Here is an 18,513-nt window from a genome sequence, read left to right on the forward strand (position 1 = left end):
AAAATATTCACCGTGCGGGGTGACGTCGGTGCGAATCGTGATTCCTGGGTCGTGAATGGCTGGCTGCGAGCGTCCCGACGTCAGGTCGGCGCTTTCCCGGATCGCATTGGTAGGTGTTTTTTGGTTCGGTCGGGCTTTTTTACGATTCGTACGGTGATGGTGTACCCGTGCGAATCGTAATTCCTTGTTTGTGAAAATTGACGACCGGGTACGCGTCGGGCGGAGATTGTGCTCCGTCCGACGGTTCGTACCCGGTTTTTACCGGATCGTGATCGGCACCAAAGTGTTAGATAGAGGCAGGATAAAATGTACTATTCCCACTCCAATTGTGCAACAGTAGGGAAAGTGTTGGATTGCGTAGGGGTAAAAATTACTATTCCCACTCCAATGAGTGCATTTGTAGGGAAAGTGTAGGATAGTGGGAAGATCAAATTTACTATTCCCCCTCCAATGACTGTAACAGTAGAGAAAATGTTGGATTTCAAATTCTAGTGAGTTCAAAAGTAAAAACAAAATATTAACCACAAAATAATTAAAAAACAAACTAAATAAAAACATGTATAAATATATTAAAAAATAAAGTACAAATACATTTTGTATTACAAATTCTAAAAAAAACATATTATGATGTTAAATGCATAGGACAAATACCTACAAATATTATATTAAATAAAATACAAAATAATTTTCAAACAAATAACTATTTTTAATTAGAAATTATTTAGAATCAAAACATGAATTATTATACAAATTAACTTTTTTTGTTTCCTACCCTATAATACCACACAATTTACAACCCACATCTAAATTTTATTTTAAAAAAATGTACTTACATATTTAATTACCAATTAAAGATATATTAATAAAAAACAAATTAATAAACTTCCCACGATTTATCCCTATAATCCCCACAAACCACTGGTAAAATTAAACTGGTAAAATTAAACTGTAAAAAAATTATTTACACAATTAAAGCCTCTTTTCAAATAAAAAAAGAATAGTAGTAAAACTAATTATAAAGTAACCTAAATTAATTTACTTTCCATCCTTTACCCCTAAAAAAGTCAAACCCACACCCAAAGAAATGTAAACTACCTTAATTAAATATCAATTAATTAACTATATTTTTGCAAACAATATTAATGATATTTTTAAAAACCATATTTCTTACCTTATATGCGATATTCTTAACCACAATATTCTTGCTGTCGATATTTCTGAATCACGATATTTCCAACTCGATATTTGTGTAAGTCGACTTTTCCAACTCGATATTCTGTTGTAACACTGGTTTAACACAGTCTCTGATCCAGTACCTGTGGGAGGTTTGATTTAGGTAAATGTTTGAGGTACCATTTTGCTCCCACATTAGGACAGTGATAAAGAAGACTATGACTCAAAGTAATACAAATTACCTTTAAGTAATACAGGCATTTATTGATACTTTCTAACTTTAAAACAGCCGCTTCATATTTGAATGGGGTAAATTTCCATAGCAATTGTGTGGCTACAACTTTATGAATGCAGCAATAGCCTTAAGTAGACAAGGCCAATCACACAGTTGCATCTTCTAATGGACTGCTACATATTTATTTAATGCTACAAGATCTGCCCACCTCTGGAAATGACTTATTAGAACTAAGATGCATAAAGAAATCACAAACCTGGTGTATTGCACCCTTGCAAGATGCAACCTTGCTGTCTTGGTGATGTATTGTGATGATCGAAGCGCTCTGGCTTTATTGCTGATATACATTTCTAATTAAGAAACTCAGGCTGAGATTTCTTCTGCTGTCGTTTAAATGTTTCAGAATATGGGTGTCTTTACGAGGCTGGCAGATTATGGAAAACTGCAGATATCAACATAATTGTCATTCTGTCAGTCTCATAGTTTCCCCACCTCATTCAGAGATGGCGAAACAGCTGCTTTTCCACCACAGGTCTACTTCCTTCTGAGAGACATAATGCATCCCCTTTTATTGGTAGGCCTTCTGGAAGTAAGTTTTGTGTTCAGGCCTGCAATGCCAGGCATGCACAGGCAAACACTGGGAATGGCGGACCTGCATGGTACACCACGGAAAGAAAAGAATACAAAATATCCCTGATGCACAGGAACATTTCCTTTTTTGTATTTTTGAAAGGAACGCCTCTTATGTGCCACAATGACATGATTGCTGGTTGTCATTAGCTCTTTGACAAAATTGCTCCTACCATGCAATTTAGAGCGTTTTTGGCTGAAAGATCTCTCTCAAGCTGTTGTAGATCACTTTAAGTCATTCATAGAGTGTTATGCTGGCTCAGGATGAGGGCAGCAATCTGATTCTATGCAGTTGAGCCTCCTTTAGGATTCACATCAATATTTTTTAAGTTTTGGAGTGGCATGAAGACTGGAAGTTTTATAATTTTTTTTACATTTTCTGTCCATTGTGCTTACTATAATAATCTATTGATAACAGACAACATGCTATTTAGGGGTATCTAATTTGAAGTCTCAGATTACATTCTGCATTTGTCTGTCTTCTTCGTCGCAGTCGTCATGAAATTAACTTTTGTCACCATTGGTACAGATTCCCCCCTTATTTGTAAAAGCATATTGTTTCTTTCCAACATGGCTGTCCTAGCCCTTCCTGTTCTGTGTCCCGTAAGGCGGGAGCCACCGCTGAAAATACCCTATTTTTTCTTCTCTGTTTATAGTAGCGGAGATTGTCTCCTATAACAAGGAATTGTTAATTTTGTTGTTATATTAATATATGATTATTTAATTCATTTTTATTCCAGGGTCAGTAAACTGTCCCTGCCCCACATAGCCTTCCTCTGCATTTGTACCTGTTTGATTCCCTGAGAGTAATTTGATTCAATGCTTTATTCTGAGCGGTCTTTACTCTTGGGGAGTTGTAATCATGCTTTCTGTAGGTGGGTGCTCACTGTCTTTGCAGGTGATTAGGATCATTGCACTGAAAAAGACTTAAAATATTAATTTTGTTTCAAACTGCTGATTAATTTACTTCTTTTCAGTGGAAACACAATGTCTGTTTTAAACATGGCAATGGCCCCATAAGGCTATCTATTGTGGCCCATTGCCTAGCAACCGGGTTACACATGAAGTGAACAGATGTGTGTTTCTGGAAATGGATGTAAGCAATCAGAAAAAACTAAGCATATTGAGCCCACAAGGTCTATTGCAGAAGATCCCCAGATAATTCTGAACCCAATCCGAATTCAGCTGGATTTGAATTTACTACAGTTGATGATAAATAGGCCTGTAGAGGTGACTTTTGCAGCCAGAAAAGGGTAGCCCTGTTTGACATTGACTCTGACCATTCTGACGAGGATGGTGAACAGTAGGGCAGATATATCCAAGGATTAAATCTAAAGCAAGTAATAAGTCTACTTTGAGGAAATGTATCATGTCCTGAGGCACTGTTACAGCAAGAAGAAGAGGATTTCTCCTATTAATATAGATGCAAAGAACCAGATTCATTACCAATCCACCAATCAATTAGAGGACTCCTTTATAGGGTGTGGTGTAGAGACAATTAATTTCCATAGATCTATGTTTTTCGGAAGGCATCTTAAGTAGTCTTCCAAGAGGAGTTTCTGGCAACAGTGAAAGCTGACTTCTTGGTAGTCAGTCCTGCTTCTTCTAATGGCACTAGTATTTCTGAAGGTTCAGCGCCTACTGATGCCAAGCTAAGAAGGTGGAAGGAGTTTTGAAAAGAGCAAACACTGCTTCTAATTTTGCTCTTAGAGCTGGAAAGTATGCAATGTATAAAGTCCAATCTCTGTTGAAAGCTTTTTAAGTGCTTGCAGAAGAATTACAGAAGGGAACAATTGTATTTCCAGGCTTTCTATAATGGAGTAGCAAGTCAGATTTCTGTCTCACATATCCTTTGACATGTTCTTTGCTGCTTCTTCAGCCTACGGTTCAGCAATAATTGCCACAAGACACATCTGAACGAGGTCTTAGAGGGCAAACAACTATCAAAAAGGCAGTGCAAATTATCTTCCCATTTGTGGAACCAAAGTATTTGGAGCCCAGTTGGACAAATTAGTTAAGAAGTCTGCTGAAGGTCGGAAGCTCTCAACTACAGTCTGACTTTCATCCAGAGAAAGAAGGTTTGGTTTTCACTGGTCGTTTGGCCAATCAGTTTAATCAAGGGGACCTTGTCAGCCCTTTTAGGGTAGGAGATGTGGCCATGGTGGTTCTTTCCCTGAAAAATCCCATCTATGTCCAATCATATTTCCTGCTTCTCCAGCAGCTCCCAAGTCATGACTATTTTGAAAAAGTAGGACAAAGAGTTCAACCCTACTTTGAGGCCTGGCAATCACCAGTCTCAGTCTTCTAGGTCATTCAGGTTGTAAGAGAAATTTACAATGTAAACGTCAAGACTGTCCCAGAGGATTTCTTTACTATGACCCTGACATCTTGTTGTCCAGCCAAATATTAGGGGTTTAAAAAAGGTGAATTGGAAATGTTAAACAAAAGAGCAATAATGTCTGTACAAGAAATAGAGAGATGGTGGGGCTGCTTGTCCATAATATTTTAGAAGAAAGCTTTCAACTGGACTTTCAACCTATCTTGGACTTTAAAATTGTAAATTCTTTTGTACCTTATACTAGGTTTCAAGATAGTGGCTCTTCAAAATATCTGGTAGGTCCAGGAATATTCTTAGCACCTCTAAACCTCGTGGACTAGAACTGTAATATATATTAGCACATCCTCACTCCTAAAGATTCCTCAAGTTCTCTGTTATCCATAACTATTTCTAATTTTTTTCCCTGCATTTTGGAATGGCTTTGGCTCCAAGCATATTCACCTTGACTCCGGCTCCTCTGGCGGGTAACCAACATTGCAACGGATTGGTGATTTTCCTATATCTTGATGACTTCGCTTCTTCTACAACTCTGGAAGTAGTTCAACTTGTATGTAATTGTCTTACGATTCTGAACAAAGACAACTTTTATGTTCTTCCATTTCAAAATATACAATTCATGGGAGCCCAGTTCCAAACCTATCTGGGGAAAGTGTTCCTTCCTATAGCAAGACAAAAGAAGCAGAGATCACGGCTAAGAGCTCCTCTCAAATGTCAACAGGTTCGAACAAGACAGTGGCTGATGGTTCAAGAGGGCATGGTGGCTGCCTTGATGTTATTCTCAATGGGCAGCCTCCATCTTTATAATCTGGTATAATATCTCCTATCCCAGTGGGATTTGGTGGCAAAGAACTATGAGACCCTTTTTTCATTTTTCAATCTGTGATTCAGAAGTTGCAATGGTGGTAGATCCCTTCCACTTTGAGCAACAAGAATACTTTATCCCCCACACTCCCTGAGGCAATGACAACAGGTGCAAGCAGTTTAGAATGGCATGCTATATTGAGTGATCTGTCTGCTCCGGGTCTGTGGGTAAGTTAACAGCAGAACATTTCATCTAATTGGAATAAACTGTCTACAGTTTATAAAGCACTGCTGTTCTTGCTCCTTTTCTCCTAAATCAGGAATTACAAATACAAATTAATTCACAATCAGAGCACAAGATCCTATTAAAATCACCTGGGGAGGACCAGAGGTCCCCTCCTAGCCCAGCTTTCAGAGTTGTTTGGCATTTCAGTGGAATCACATCTTTCTCTGACAGTGATTTATCATGAGGGGAAGGAAAATTAGCTTGCAGACATGGTGAGTTGTCTATTCCTATCCTGACTGGGAATGAGTCTCTGTCTTGCTTCTGTTTCAGGAAATCCAATTTTTTTTTCGTATTCTGTGGTTGGACCTCCCCCCAGAATACTCCTCTCCCCAGATTTAGTTCTCTCACAGCATGCCCAGAAGCATGGTGGATGAATGCAATGAGGGTTTTGTTGCCCAGAGGGCTATTGTTTAGTTTCACCCCTTTGCCTTACTCAGCAAAATCCGTTTCAAGTTTCAGAGAGGAGCAGGTAGAAATTCTCCTGATAGAACCTTATTGGTCATCCTTGGTTGCTAGTTCTTGTGCAGTCAGCAGTCCAGCCTCTGTGGATCTTTCCAGTTTCTCCCTCTCTCCTAAAAATAATTCAGTTATCAGAGAAGATTGTTTGTGGTCACTCCCTGGCAGTGCAGAGATTGAGAGGCTAACAATAGAGACTTTGGGGTGCTGTTCTTATATTGCAATATTTATTCTGAATTCAGTAATGCAGAGCACTTTAAAGGTTCATGAGAGATGGTAGAGGCATTTTAGTTCCTTGTGCTGCTCCCAAAAATGTGTAGCCTTCTCCTGTGGAGGAAGCAAGATGCTATAATTCCAGAGATATGGTTTTCGTTTAGGAATTACAGTGGGTAATTTACGTACCCAATAAACAGCCATCATGGCCATGAAGGGCGTCTCAATTTCTGATTTTGATTTGCTAGTAGCAAGACTTCTTAGAATACTTCATTTAAGAAGACCAGTGGTTCACGTTGCCTATTTCTTCCCGGGACGTGCCCCCTGGTGTCTACTGTTCTTCAGGAGAGCCCCTTTGAAGGCCATGATTCTGTTCCCTTAAAGTTCCTAAAACTTAATTTTTATCTTTTTATTAGTAAGTTAAATTAGGACACTTCATTTTCATGAACCCATTATCAGGTTTTATTTTTTAATTTTTAAAGTTGTCTTAACTCCTTATCCTGCTTTGTTGCCCAAGGTGTCATCTTCTTTTCTCCTCTCTCAGCATCTGGATCTTTCTGCCTTTTTGCCCTCTCCATTTTTGAATCAGAAAAATGTTTGACATTTTTGGGATCTTCATGGAACCCTCTTTAATTATCTCCAAGGAACGTGCTCTTTCAGACAAGTAGACCTGTTATTTGTCACCTTTGGTTTAGCTAATAAGGGTAATCATTCTTCCACCTCTACTTTAACTCAGGATGATAATTTATGTTGGCATATCAAGAGGATGGGCTTCCCTTGGCTGCAATAATTTTAGGTTGCTCTTCCAAGGGCATTACTTCTTCTTGGGCTACATTTAGGGGTTCCTCTCTTAAATATAGGTGTAACGCTGCTACTTGGGCTACACCAGGTACCTTAATTTCACACTATAAATTATGCATGGTTGAAGTAATTTCTTCTGCTTTGAAGCAGCTGTATTATGAGCAGTACAATAATAATGTTCTTGTAACGTATTTTCCATACGCTATGTGAGGATATGTTTTATTACATTTTTTTACTAAGCTCAGGTATAGGCTCATCTCTTGAAGATTGAGATGAGCAATAAAGATGCGGAAGGAATGCCCAGATTACTTACCAGTAATTGGAATTATCCTGAGTCCTACTTTCTCTCGTCACAGTCCTAGCTTTCCCTACTAGCCCTACCAGTGTTTAAAAAAACTTAAAAGGAAAAAATTGCTCTCACCTTACCTTTGTTATAAACATGATGTGCTCAGGTTAGCGCCTCTTTTATGGGACACAGAGCATGAAGTGCTGTGACAGCCATTTTGGGAGGGCAATTAAGTGTTTTACTACTATGGCGGGAATCTGTGCTAGTAGAGCCAGGTGCTAATTTCATGAGGCTTGTGAAGAGCACCTAAGATCTGGTCACAGATTATGGTCCCAGTTTTTTATTGTCAATCATAATTATGATCTTCTCTTCTGGAATGGAAATTTGGGAACATCTCTCAGAACTTGAGTTATCTTTCCCACCAGCTTTCAAAAGGTGGCTACCCATGTCACCTTGTTAAATATCTTTTCTGCAATGCTTGACTATAATAACTAAACTTGAGTCTCCACATCTTTTAACTGGGGGTGGCCCACATTAAGTACCTGACACAAATATTCACTTTAAACCCATAACCTAAAATCTCTGAAAAATGAACTCTCCCCCCCCCCCAACCCTAAAGGAAACAAGAACATCTTACTACTGATTTTCATGGCAGGGGGCGCATCCCATGGTCCCCTTACAAAAATCTTCCCCAGATAAGTGTCCCTTAACCCCAGACCTACCTTCTTCAAAATCTCATCACACAACTGGAGGTCCAAGCCCCTGAAGCCCAATATTTACATTTCACCCTCTTCCCAAGAAATTTGACTTAAAATCATTGAACTGTGTTGTCACTCACTCACTTAAATTTGAATAAAGCTTTTGCAGGAAATCAATTTTGTTATTCTTTATTTATCAGATTCGTGATTTCTGAAATGGTTTATGTCACTTGACGCATTTGAACTCAACATATCGCCTGATTACCATAAAACAAATTAGATGCCTATAAACGCATAAACAGATCAGTTTATAAAATGTTAAATGCATTCTCTTTACTATGGCTATCTTTCTTTCTCTGCCAACTGGCGACCCTACGGCTGTTTAATGTGAGAGGCACACATCAAACGCTTAAATACATACATAATCAGGGGCAGAGTAGATACATTTTCCTCTCACTCGCTGAACTATAACAGTCCCTGTTTGATGATGAATATTTGAAATTTGTCTTCACTTTATTCATACTAACGCACGTATCACGCATTTCTCTGTAAAATGATTTTTCAATAGAGTTAAACGCTCTTGAAAAAGACACAGCTTTCCTGGCAATATAGAATCCCTTACCCTATTTCTGCAGGGAGTTCGTTCTTTCCCAAGTAGTGTCACAAGGAAATTGGAAGGCAGTTATGGCGAGAAAGAAGAACATGCTATCGATCTGATGGGAAAATGGTTGAAATGGAGAGAAAGCTCGAGGGAAACAAAGATGTAGAATGTTAAATGTGTGTAGGGATGAGAAAATCTCACAGGGCCACAATGGACAGCATCCGAGTCTTAGAATAATGAAACAATTTAGTAAGAAAGCTTAATTTAGAAGACAGATGATACGTAATTTTCTTTTTTTTTCGGCAGTCCAGACTTGCTTGTCTAGAGGAATTAATAATTCTGTGATATTTTTAGTGAACCCACTGCATCTGGAAGAACTTGGGGGCTTATTTATGAGAGCCCTGCGTCACCTTTGTCCCACGTCAAGTGGTACATGTGTGACGCAGGGCTCTTATAAACAGTTATGAAGCCACACAAAGCCACCGTGCGTGGCCTTGAGTGACCTCATAAATGACGACTGACACGGTGCAAATCGTTTTGTTGCCATACCCTGCGCCTGGGAGGTGTTCCATGGGCGCTACAGTGGGTTTTCCCATGCAACACCCATGGAATTGACGCTGCCCCTTATTTACAAAGTGATGTAAACCAGGGGAAGCTTCAAATCTGTACACCCCCGAGGTGAGGCGTAACGAGGATAATATGTTCATTTCTCGTTTTTTCTCTTTCCATGTGTGCTGGATTCTGCATACACATAGAAAGAGGAAAATGCATTATAGGATTGTTTTGTGCAGGAAGGTGCCCCTTCCTGCACAAAAACAACCCTGCCTGCAATGGAGGCACTCTTGTACCATGGAGCAAGCGTGCCTACGTTGGCGCTAAGCTGCCAAACCAGTGCCAATGCAGGCAAAAAGGACATAAATGCACTGTGTTGCTTAAATGCAATGCATTTCTTCCCTTTCACTTTGGCTTAGGGCAGCACAGCAAGGTGCTTTGTTGCCCTACGCCAAAATGCCATAAATGAGGCCCTTGGTCTATTGATGCACGCATTTCAAAGTGCAATATATTACAAATATGTCATGCCACACAGCGCAGCAACCAAAGGTGATGTGTTGCATTTTGTGAGAGGGGAGAGCAGAAAAGCACCATATCTATTAGGATATGTCACTATTCTACGGTCTCCCTGGTTCTGGCATACAATCAGGCTGCCTAGTGCCATGCACACAATTTTGCACCATAGTGTAAAGGTATCTAAATCATGTCTAGCACAGTGGTGGCTAATGAGCCCTGAAAGTCGTTGGGCATAATATTTGGCCCAGGTCCAACCCATTATTTTCAAAATTTGACTTGTGTGCCCTCACACACAAATGTACCCATACAGTCCCTGTTTTTCACATGCAAACGCACTTGCACCCACTCGAACTTTCATAATCACTGACTGTCACTCACAATTTCTGGCACACAGGAGCTTAATTTGAGTTTCTCGGGTACAGCTGTTCAGTTTTAATAGTGCAGTAGATGCAGTTGCAGCAGGGCATCGGTGTCCTGGTGCAGCTACACCTGCTGGATCATTGATGGAACGTCACTAAGTGTGGCACGCATGTCCCGTGCCACAGTCGAGTTGCACAGCTTTATGCACATTTGAAGTATATAATTACTCGTACTCCTTGTTATTACCAAAGCTCATCCAAGTTTTATTCTCTTATTACAACTGTATTTAAACCATCACGTCGAAGATGAAGTTCACCATTTTTCCACATTTTAATCGCTCAAGAATTGCCCATCCGGGCCTATTCACTGGCATGTAAGTAAACTCCATTCCTTTCAGTACACTTTGATGTCACCCAATGCATTTCGGTTTTTGTAAAAACCTTCCTCAGGGGTATCTAAAAACAATTTAAAAACGATAATCAGACCCATATATATTGCTATCAAAAAATATAACAAACAGTAAATAATAAACAGAGAAAATTACCACTACCTATTACATCTCCCCTGCTGCCTATTTATACCGTCGTAATCAACACCGAAAACTTGCCCATCTTAAAAGCTACATCCCATATTCCTAACTAAATCACTCTTAAACGTCCTATTTATGTAAAACAAATTTCTAGCCATTCATTAACGTACTTCCCAAGTCCACCTACCCTCAAATGAGTCCCCTTAGTGCGTCACCCATGTGCGACCTCCTCATGTGCAAACTAATCTTCATTTCACCCCACCATCGTTTCAACCCCTTTGTTATGCAGCCCGTCTCACTCAGTCCCCTACAACCCCGTTTGTACCTGAAATCTTCGTGTAGTTACTAACGACCTGTGTGACCATCGAGCTCCAGCGCCCTCACTCAAATCCCACCATTACAATCCTCCCTCTTTTTAAACCGAACACTACCTTCCCCAGCTGTATACCATTAGTGACGTAAATTTCTAATCCCACCCCCATGAACTAAAAGACATAAACTGAAGCCTATCTAAACGTTACCAAAAAAGTGTTATATACTCGCTGATAAATAAATTTGACAACATGGTAACAATGAGTCATTTTCAATCGTATTTCGAGGGCGCTGGAGCTCGATGGTCACACAGGTCGTTAGTAACTACACGAAGATTTCAGGTACAATTCTGAATGTTAGCAATCTAGTTGCTTATTAGATCACTGTAGTAAAGCTACTTCTCACAAGGGAAGTCTGCTGCTAGTACTGAAAGTGCATGTTTCAGTCTGCATGTCAGAATTTTTTAATGAAATAGAAGAGGATTTGAGAAGTCACTCAAAATGTCCCATAATTTTTCTTTCTGCAGCACTAATCATACTTTCTATGGCAAAATGAACCCCCTCATTTTGTTCGTTTTTAAATGAAATGTTTTAAGAGTTACCACTTTATTCCAATCAAGGTGGCTTCAGGTGTGCCATACGTTTGTCATAAGTAGGACTGTTAGCGCTCTAGTTGTTCTTTAGAACACTCTGGGAAGCTGCAGTAGAACACAAAGGAATCAACTGACAGTCTCTTCCCTTGTTGGATGTACATGTTTTACTGAGAATGTCAGACTTCATTCTCACATGACTGAGAAAGATAATGTGAATTTACAGAAAATATGCTCTCAGTTTAGCTTATAGATCAGCTTCCAAACCTCTGTGGGAAAAGCATGAGTTATACACACACCCACTCACTTATTTATACAGATACTAACACATGCATACTCATCTATACAGTCACTGACACAAGCACACGCACACCCATACAGCCACTCTCACAATCACTCACTCACAAATACAGTCACTCATTTACTCCAGCACTCACCTATACTGCCTTTCACATATGTAGTTAGTTACTCACCCATATACCACTTACACATGCACTCAGTTACCAACACAACCATACACCCACTCACTCATCCATACAGGCAGTCACACATACCCTCACCTAATCACACACAGACACTCAGACACTTATACAGGTACTCAGAGAACCAATCACTCACCCATACAGCATCTCACATACCCACTCACATAAACATACAGCAACTTACATACCAACTTGCTGATCCAGACATTCATACAATCTGTCACTCACCCATGAATTCAACGATACACCTAATGACTCACTTATACAGTCAGTCAGGCAACCACTAAATCATTCATGCAGGCACTCATACACTCACCGATTCACCAATACACCTTTGTATACATGTTTAACATTTATAAACTGTTTAAAAACAGTCATAGTCACTGGATGATGTCATCAGTGATGTCATTTGAGATGTCATCAGTGATGTCACTGACCATGTCATGAGTGATGTATTATGTGAGGTCATAAGCAGTGCATTGTGGGGCCGGAACTAATAGTTAACTCAGCTAACTGTAGCTGCTGAATTTCTCTGTTTTTTTATAAGTGACATTTTAGCCTAACTATAATTTCCCTGTAACCTTTGGTTGTTTTTTTAGTAAATATCTAAACTATTTTTTAATTTCAATTTAATTCTATCTCCAAACTATGATAAGAATTGACTAACGAACATTTATAACCTCAAAGTGGTTCTAGGATAAGACGTCAGATATTACATCACTGTATTTAGACACTTATTTACCCATGACTTCTTCCATTAATTTTTAGCTATACATATATTACAAATATTTTTTTTTCAGAAAAACACACATGTCATCAGTATTGACTTCTAATGCACAGCTCCAGCTGGCATTTTTTTATCCTCTATTTTATTGTAATGGTACTTACATATAAATCACTGTGTGGCCAAGACAAACTGTTCCTCTACAAATAAATACACAGCACACTTTTGCCAGTTATCATCATTTTCTTTTTCACTTTTTAAATACAAGTCAACAGTCCGTCTTTCAAACTTGTAAGTAGGGTGCCGACAACATACAAATATACTCTGATTTTTCAGAGCACACTGTGTTAAATTTTGTAGTCTCTTCTTTAAAGCTATCAACTGTAATACCTGTGTCCTGTTCTGCATCTCCTCCTGTTATCAACTGTTCATTTTCCATAGAGTCCTGTTCTGGACAAAAGAAATTAAACTGCACATCATCACAAACCTTCTCTACCTCTGTTACATTACCATAGAAAAGTGCTCTATTCATTTCTTCTAAACATAAAGCGGCAATTTTCACATAGTACAACCTGCTAACTAAAATTCACATTTATGAGTGGTGTACAGCTTACATCTTGAAATGATGAAAGGTTCTTTATCACACCAAACAAGGAACTGAGGGTCCCACCAAATATGTATGCTTTCTAACTTAGCAAGAATTCAATCTTTGTAAAGTACTTATTTTGCGTTTGAAACTACACCTTGGAAAGTTATGTAGAAATGATCTCAGTATATTAATATAGATTGCTGTCAAATACTACAAATACTATTATGATACCATTTGTATACAGGGCCTGACTACGCCTTCCCTGTACCTTGTCTGCAATAACTTGCTCTACATTTCTAGACACCATAATTTCTTCCGCTAAAGGAGTGCCATTCTTCATTTCATAACATTGTGCTCTTTCATCAATAGTATGAACTAATGTGCTAAACTGCAAACAGCTTTTTTTATTAAACAAAGGCTCTGTAGGAAAAGTAGGTATCTCTTCTCCCCTAAAAACCATACAAAAGTTACTTCTACTGACTGATCCTTTCTTCTGGTTTTATCTCCTCATGTATAGCACTATTTTGTTGTTAAGATTGTTCATTCTATTTATTATCAAAATGAAAAGTTTCTACTTCAAAGCAAAGGACTTATCAACTAGTTATTTCTGTTTCACTGCCTCTGTCCTTCTTCTATGCTTCTTCAGATTTCTCAATACATTTACAACCACTCTACTTCGAAACATCTTTGCTCTGAATTCTTTAAACTATTTCTGTCTCCTGGTTAATGTGTGTCCATCTTTGTTAAATTGTTTCCTGTTCATGTAATATAGATTTTGTCCACTACAATTGTTTCTCATAGTTTGTTTTTTATTTACATTATTTTCCAATATTTGCAGGTGTCCATATATATATTACCTACTGGCAGTCGCCAGTAGGTAGTTATAGTTAGGACCTATTTTCCATGGGAAATCCACAACATTCTATTTGGAATAACATTGGCTCTGATTGACGCATCTTCGCGACATTTTCTACACTTTTGGCCAGCTCCGGTCCGCTCCTATCCTGAAAATTTCACGGTGATTCGTCAAGCAGAGGCCGAGAAAAAAGGGGGGTCCCTAAACGCGTTTTCCCCATGCATTTTCCCATAGGACCTGTTGACGCAGCTACAACCCGAACTGCTGAACGGAATTACACCAAATCTGGCAAAGAGGTAGTCCTCAGTTCAGACTCGTGCCTTTTGCGTAAATGGTATAAATCCGTTCAATAGTTCCTGAGAAAATTAGAGTTAAAAAGATAGATATATCTGGGCGGAGCCTAACCACACATCTCATCGTGAGATCTGATTGGCTGTCAGCACTTCATCCAAGAAGTGTTGGCAGCCATCTTGGAACCAATATACATGATAGCACCTCATTAAAAAGCATTGCAGTTAATAGAAGGTTTTAAGACTTTAGTTACATTATAAATCATTTGCTGATGGTACCATACTCATTTTAGGAATTGTGGTGTGTTTTAAGGTGATTTTACCATGTGGAAAAGCCTTCTGCTGTGATATCATGAATCATGTTTGAGAGAAGACTATTTTCTCATGCTTTTCCCACAGAGGTTTGGAAGGTGATCTATAAGCTAACTGAGAGCAAATTTTCTGTAAATTCACATTATCTTTCTCAGTCATGTGAGAATGAAGTCTGACATTCTCAGTAAAACATGTACATCCAACAAGGGCAGAGACTGTCAGTTGATTCCTTTGTGTTCTACTGCAGCTTCCCAGAGTGTTCTAAAGAACAACTAGAGCGCTAACAGTCCTACTTATGACAAACGTATGGCACACCTGAAGCCATCTTGGTTGGAATAAAGTGGTAATTCTTAAAACATGTAATTTAAAAAGGAACAAAATGAGGGGGTTCATTTTGCCTTAGAAAGTATGATTAGTGCTGCAGAAAGAAAAATTAGGGCACATTTTGAGTGACTTCTCAAATCCTCTTCTATTTCATTAAAATGCAGACTGAAACATGCACTTTCAATACCAGCAGCAGACTTCCCTGGTGAGCAGCAGCTTTACTACAGGGATCTAATAAGCAACTAGAGTGCTAACATTCGGAATTTATGGCAAATTTGTGACACATCTGAATGCCTTCTTGATGGAATCAAAGTAAAAAATTGAAAGTATTTCCTACTGAGGAGACTGTAGTAAATGAGGAAATTAGGAAACATCATAACAAATAAGTCTCCCAAAATGGCCTCCAGAGACAAAAGACCCCAAATGTAGCCCAGATATCACCCAGATATAGCCCAAGTATAGCCCAATGACAGAATGCCCCAGAGTGTTCTAAAGAACAACTAGAGCACTAACAGTCTTACTTATGACAAAAGTATGGCACACCTGAAGCCATCTTGATTGGAATAAAGTGGTAACACTTGAAACATTTAATTTAAAAAGGAACACAATGAGGGGGTTCATTTTGCCATAGAAAGTATGATTAGTGCTGCAGAAAGAAAAATTAGGGCACATTTTGAGTGACTTCTCAAATCCTCTTCTATTTCATTAAAATGCAGACTGAAACATGCACTTTCAATACCAGCAGCAGACTTCCCTGGTGAGCAGTAGCTTTACTACAGTGATCTAATAAGCAACTAGAGTGCTAACATTCTGAATTTATGGCAAATTTGTGACACATCTGAATGCCTTCTTGATGGAATCAAAGTAAAAAAATGAAAGTATTTACTACTGAGGAGACTGTAGTAAATGAGGAAATTAGGAAACATCATAACAAATAAGTCTCCCAAAATGGCCACCAGAGACAAAAGACCCCAAATGTAGCCCAGATATCACCCAGATATAGCCCAAGTATAGCCCAATGACAGAATGTCCCAGAGTGTTCTAAAGAACAACTAGAGCACTAACAGTCTTACTTATGACAAAAGTATGGCACACCTGAAGCCATCTTGATTGGAATAAAGTGGTAACACTTAAAACATTTAATTTAAAAAGGAACACAATGAGGGGGTTCATTTTGCCATAGAAAGTATGATTAGTGCTGCAGAAAGAAAAATTAGGGCACATTTTGAGTGACTTCTCAAATCCTCTTCTATTTCATTAAAATGCAGACTGAAACATGCACTTTCAATACCAGCAGCAGACTTCCCTGGTGAGCAGTAGCTTTACTACAGTGATCTAATAAGCAACTAGAGTGCTAACATTCTGAATTTATGGCAAATTTGTGACACATCTGAATGCCTTCTTGATGGAATCAAAGTAAAAAAATGAAAGTATTTACTACTGAGGAGACTGTAGTAAATGAGGAAATTAGGAAACATCATAACAAATAAGTCTCCCAAAATGGCCACCAGAGACAAAAGAGCCCAAATGTAGCCCAGTTATCACCCAGATATAGCCCAAGTATAGCCCAATAACAGAATGTCCCAGAGTGTTCTAAAGAACAACTAGAGTGCTAACAGTCTTACTTATGACAAAAGTATGGCACACCTGAAGCCATCTTGATTGGAATAAAGTGGTAACACTTAAAACATTTAATTTACAAAGGAACAAAATGAGGGGGTTCATTTTGCCATAGAAATTATGATTAGTTCTGCAGAAACAAAAATTAGGGCACATTTTGACTTCTCAAATCCTCTTCTATTTCATAAACAAATTCTGACATGCAGACTGAAACATGCACTTTTAATACCAGCAGCAGACTTCTGTGGTGAGCAGTAGCTTTACTACAGTGATCTAATGAGCAACTAGAGTGCTAACATTCAGAATTTATGGCAAATGTGTGACATATCTGAATACCTTCTTGATGTAATCAAAGTAAAAAACTGAAAGCATATCCTACTGAGGAGACTGCAGTAAATGAGGAAATTAGGAAACTTCATAACAAATAAATCTCCCAAGATGGCCACCAGACACAAAAGAGCCTAAATGCAGCACAAATATCACCCAGATGTAGCCCACATGTAGTCCAATGACAGAAGTGTGCAAAACACCTATTTTGTGTGTATTTGCAGTTTTATATAGTGCAGACTTGTCAGGTATTGGAATGCTTTACATGAGCATTGGTTACATCACACAAGATCAAATTCATTTTGGTTGTAGACATGGGGAGATTAAGTGATTTGACCACAATCACAGAATGTTGAGCTGAAGCAGAAACTCCAACCTGGTTCCCCAGTTGCAAAGTCTACAGCTCTGGAAGTAACACCACATCCTCTCGCCAAGGTGCAACATTTAATCAAGTGGTCAACTGGATAAAAAAACATAAAGATTACAAATAATTTAAAAGTTCTTTGTCGCTATTTGAAAACTCAGAAAATATGTCCGCATTTTAGTTTTTTAGAGCACTAACCATAATTTTGATGCAGATAAGACCCTCTCATATATGTAATTTCTAAAGGAAATACTCTAGGTATTACAGTTTTGATTACATCAAGATGACGTCAGGCGTTCCACACTTTTGTAATAAATATAGAATGTTAGCAATCTAGTTGTTCATTGGGATACTGTTGAGAGGCAGAGGCCAGGGGCACGGACTCTGAAAATTGAAGGCAGGTAGGAGAGTGCAGAGGCAACAATTTGACCACACTGGGCAGGCAGGAAGGGCAGTGGCAGCACAACAGACTATGGAGGGCAGTGGAAAGGGGGGCAGGGGCAACAAACCAACAATACAGGACTGGTAAGAGAGGCTGTGGCAATATAATTGACCATTGTGGGCAGAAGGAAGAGGCAGTGGTAGTACAACCATACATGCCAATAGACCCGTTTCAGCCAGGAAACGTCCAATGTTTTTAAGCTCAAATGGGCTTTATTTGATCTGTCTCCCGTCTACAATCTCCTCTTTTTCAATGTAACTCAAAGGGGAAAATCAATACCCCAGTTTTTTTTCAAAATCTCCCTCTTACCAAGTTCAAAATGTTCGCAAGTATGGTACATTGAATCATGGTAGGCAGGAGGAATTGCAGTAGGGACATAGACTCGGATAACAGAGGACAGAAGGGACATGGAGAGGTGCACCAAACTGACCCTACAGGGCAGGCATCAGGGTTTGCAGCAGCACAATACACCACACAGCGCATGCGGGACGGGAGTGCAGCACAACAATCCATAGAAAGCAATAGGGAGGGGACAGGACCTTGCACATTGACAACAGAGAACAGATGGGAAAGAGACAATGGTAGCTAGCTGACCATAATGGACAGACAGGAGAGAAAGCTGCAGCATAACAGACCATAAAGGGCAGGAGGGATGGATCAGGGGCATTACAATGGAACAGACAAGCCAGGAGGGAGGGAATAGGGGGTCTGCACATGGAAACAGAGGGCTGGGGGCAAGGTGGCAGGGCAGGAGCAGCAAGATGACCATGGAGGTCAGGCAGGATGGGCACTAGAAACAAGACACAC

This window comes from Triturus cristatus, chromosome 4_1 (genome assembly GCF_964204655.1).
Source record: "Triturus cristatus chromosome 4_1, aTriCri1.1, whole genome shotgun sequence".
NCBI classification, from domain to species: Eukaryota; Metazoa; Chordata; class Amphibia; order Caudata; family Salamandridae; genus Triturus; species Triturus cristatus.